Source organism: Scyliorhinus torazame, chromosome 15 (genome assembly GCF_047496885.1).
Source record: "Scyliorhinus torazame isolate Kashiwa2021f chromosome 15, sScyTor2.1, whole genome shotgun sequence".
Classification (NCBI taxonomy): Eukaryota; Metazoa; Chordata; class Chondrichthyes; order Carcharhiniformes; family Scyliorhinidae; genus Scyliorhinus; species Scyliorhinus torazame.
In genome coordinates this window covers 155,136,220-155,139,999 of record NC_092721.1, presented here as the reverse complement: position 1 = coordinate 155,139,999, position 3,780 = coordinate 155,136,220, and the positions used below count along the sequence as shown (strand labels likewise).

The 3,780-nt window shown below is 42.7% G+C and overlaps 3 non-coding genes across 3 annotated transcripts; all 3 read left to right on the top strand.

Annotated features, from left to right (window-relative positions):
* Window positions 1-382: 382 nt before the first annotated feature.
* trnae-uuc (transfer RNA glutamic acid (anticodon UUC)) lies at window positions 383-454 on the top strand. Its single transcript has one exon. It is a non-coding gene; the product is annotated as a tRNA-Glu (tRNA).
* Window positions 455-2,166: 1,712 nt separating this feature from the next.
* Window positions 2,167-2,240, top strand: trnan-guu (transfer RNA asparagine (anticodon GUU)). The gene has a single exon. It is a non-coding gene; the product is annotated as a tRNA-Asn (tRNA).
* A 201-nt stretch (window positions 2,241-2,441) lies between these two features.
* trnav-aac (transfer RNA valine (anticodon AAC)) lies at window positions 2,442-2,514 on the top strand. Its single transcript has one exon. It is a non-coding gene; the product is annotated as a tRNA-Val (tRNA).
* The last annotated feature ends 1,266 nt before the right edge of the window (window positions 2,515-3,780 follow it).

The window sequence follows — 3,780 nt, the reverse complement described above, 5'->3', positions numbered from 1 at the left end:
CTGCTCCCCCCCCCCCCCCCCCCACCTCAGGTAAAATATAGGACTGCACCGGGGACAGCACAAACATTGCAACTTATCTCATAGGGGCCTTGAAGTGTAAGCTTGGAGTACATGATCTCATCCTGGAATAGAGGTTGAGTCCTTAATTTTTGACTTGATAAATAATAAGTTTCAATTGAGGCAAAGTGATTACTGGTACCAGCATGTACCTAGTACAGGCATGGCTAAATGCAATTTAGCTGTTTTGTAAGAAACTGATCACATTAGTACATAGTATCAAAAGTCTTTAAATAAGCCTCTCTGTGAATCTAAATAAAGATGGAGTGTAAGGTCACCGGAAGCATTAACAACAATTTGTAAACTAGAGCAAGATTTTTCAGCGTCCCATATGGTCTAGCGGTTAGGATTCCTGGTTTTCACCCAGGCGGCCCGGGTTCGACTCCCGGTATGGGAATCTACATTTTGTCAAATTACCATTCATGCTTTTTTTTTCAAATTCTGAGGCTATGCTTTACCGCCACTTCTTTTTATTCAGCATTTAGGGTATATTGCTGAGAACGCTTACATTCGAACGATATTCTCCGCTTTTGTTCGGAACTTTTAAAGAAAGCATTGGTGGAGTTGAGTGCCAGTGGAGGGTCAGGCCAGCGGGGATCGCTGCAGCGTGAAGAGCACAGAGCAATTTCAGAGTGAGGGTAGAGGGCGCCTTGGAGAAAAGTAACGCAGCAACAGGTACTATCAGCGAGAAGGCTGCCGATTGGAGCTCTGAGTTGTGCTGCATTTAATGCAGACGCTGCTAATTCTCTAGGTCGCTTATCTTATGCATCGTGTTTATTAAAGGGGAATTCTGTTTTCAGCTATCACAACGGTTCAGTGTGTGGACACCTAACTCAGTCGTTATGTGATTTGGCTCTGGATGCAGCACATGTAACGCAGACGTTAAGCAGTGGCTCTGGATGGAGCATGTTTATGCTGTGCAGCACATTAAATGCAATCACCTCTGTGCTGAGGCTGTCGATGCCACATATTTAATCACACTCATTTCTACACTTAATGCAATCGCTTTGTGCTGTAAGTCCCTGAAGGGTGTGAAATGCTTCACGAACTGTTTTGAAGTTTTGGATGCAGCACATTTTATATTGTCACTATGACGCAATGTTGTGATGTTTTGCACTCTTACTATAATGTGATTCTGGCCCGCACATTTACCTTTATTTATTAGATTTATTACTCCACTCCTTAGCTGCTGACTTCATCCCTCTCCCTTGTAATAGTCTGAAATTAAACCAGTCTGTTTGCAACCTTGACTCCCAAGGAAAGTTCCAAACCATCGCCATGACCGCCTGTTTCCACCTCTACTTCATTCGGCTTATCTGCAGGGCTACAGGGAGAAGGCAGGGGAGTGACACGAGACGAATTGCTCCTTCAGAGAATTTTAATGCTCCACTGTGCATTCAGTTGCCAGGGCCCCAACAGTGGAATTACCCCTCGACAGCCCTCCATCTCTTTAACCTACCTTCCCCCTTTAATAAGCTCCTAAAAACTACAACTTTGACCTAATATCTCCTTATGTGACACAAATTCTGTTTTAGGAGTTGGCAAGGACAAGCCCAATGGTGTCCATATGTGTTTCATTCTATGATTATATAACTCCTTGGTCTGTTTTATTATCTTAAAGGCGCTATATAAATGTTTTTGATATTAATATGTTTGTATGTAATATGCTTGTGGTCTCAGAATTCATATGAAAATGCTTAGCTGTTCTGCCTAATTATTTTGTTCCTCTGCCTGTCCTGTTTTCTCTACAACATGTTTCTATTGTCTCCAGGTGACGTTTTATATTTTTCCCTTATCCAGCCATTCGTGAACTAAGTAATCTGCAGGTAGCTGGGTCAAATTATGCCGTGTTTGCAGCAACTTTCTGCTGTTTCCAGGCAGCCCTGGTTGTTTTTTTTAAAAGCCAGCAGCTTCTGATAGGCAACTGGCTGTCATCCATCTGCCGAAATGCTGTCGCAACCCAGTCAACTGAGCGTGAAATCCATCCACCCGACTTGAGAACTGGATCCCATTGATTCTCCCGGGAGAGCCAGATCGCCGCAATATCACAGACTGAACAGATGAGCCGCATCCGACTCAACTTCTACCTCGAGGTATCTCCCTAGCGTAGTCTCTGTGGCGCAATCGGTTAGCGCGTTCGGCTGTTAACCGAAAGGTTGGTGGTTCGAGCCCACCCAGGGACGCAAGTGTTTTTGTCGTTTGACACGAAACCTGTTGTTTTGGTGAAACCTTGTTAACTTCAGGCATGTCCCTCCTATCCAGGACTGAGTCCGAGTGAGGTTTAAAGAGTAATTAACAGAGTAATTGGCAGTAGATACTAACAGTAATCTAGTTTGGTTCATTAACGTTTATAGAGCAGCAAACTCCAACTTGTCATCAGGCAGGTTTCCGTAGTGTAGTGGTTATCACGTTCGCCTAACACGCGAAAGGTCCCCGGTTCGAAACCGGGCGGAAACACTTTTATTTATTTAAGAAGTGGTCTTACTAATTTAAATTTGATAAGTATCCCAATTTACGTCTCAGTGTCGAGCTGGGGCTCTAATCTTTTGGTGCACAGATGTGTGCTTAGATTGTAAAAACGCAAAGTCCATTAACATCCAAGGTGGGGTCAAAATTTAGGTCTCTTGCATTAACTGTAAAATAGGCATGAAACTGTAAAATGTTCAAGTTACGATTGTGATGTATCGTCCCTTTAGATGATCATATTTTAATTAAAGTAAATAAAAATGCACCACCTATCTATCAATGACGGTCACTGTTGGAGGGCCAGGATCAGCTGAAGCTAGACAGAAACAGCTGTTCACTTAAATCAAAATTTAAACTTGAAAAAAAAATCAAATTTAAAAATCGATTGAATGATTTTCAATGTTAATGAGTCTTTCCAACAATGTCAACTACAGCATTTACCCCTGCAGGTTATTCTTTTTCGTTGGACGTGTAAAAATAATTACCACAAATAATTTATAATATTATTGTTGTTTAGTTATTTATTAGTGTAAATGTAGTTAATTTTACAACCCTTCGCTTCACCAGGCGTTTATTGAGGAAATTGATTATATATTTATAGATACGTTTCTTGAAAACTGCATTTGCCTTCTAAGGATCGTTTTCACCTTTATTCTCCTTTAAGATTTAAGGTTCCAGTGCAGGAGCAGGAATGTCTTGATGCAGTTATACAGGGCCTTGGTGAGGCCACACCTGGAATATTGTGTGCAGCTTTGGTTTCCTTATCTGAGGAAGGATGTTCTTTCTCTAGAGGAAGTGCGGTGAAGGTTTACCAGACTGATTCCAGGGATGGCAGAACTGACATATGAGGAGAGATTGAGTCAGTTAGGATTGTATTCGCTGGAGTTCAGCACAATGAGAGGGGATCTCATAGAAGAAATTCTAACAGGTCGAGACAGGGTAGATGCAAGAAGGATGTTCTTGATGGTGGGGCTGTCCAGAATGTCTTAGGATTCGGGGTAGACCATTTCGGACAGAGATGAGGAGAACTTTCTTCACCTGGAGACTGGTGAGCCTGTGGAATTCGATACCACAGGAAGCAGTTGAGACCAAAACATTGTGCGTGGGATTCTCCGTTGGCTGACGCTGAAATCGCGAAATGCAATTGGGCGGAGAATAGGTTCGGACGCCATAATCGTGGTGGACACTAATTCGCAATTCTCCGTCACCTCGACAGCGGTGTCAATGGGTTCCAGAACGCACATACAGTAAACACAG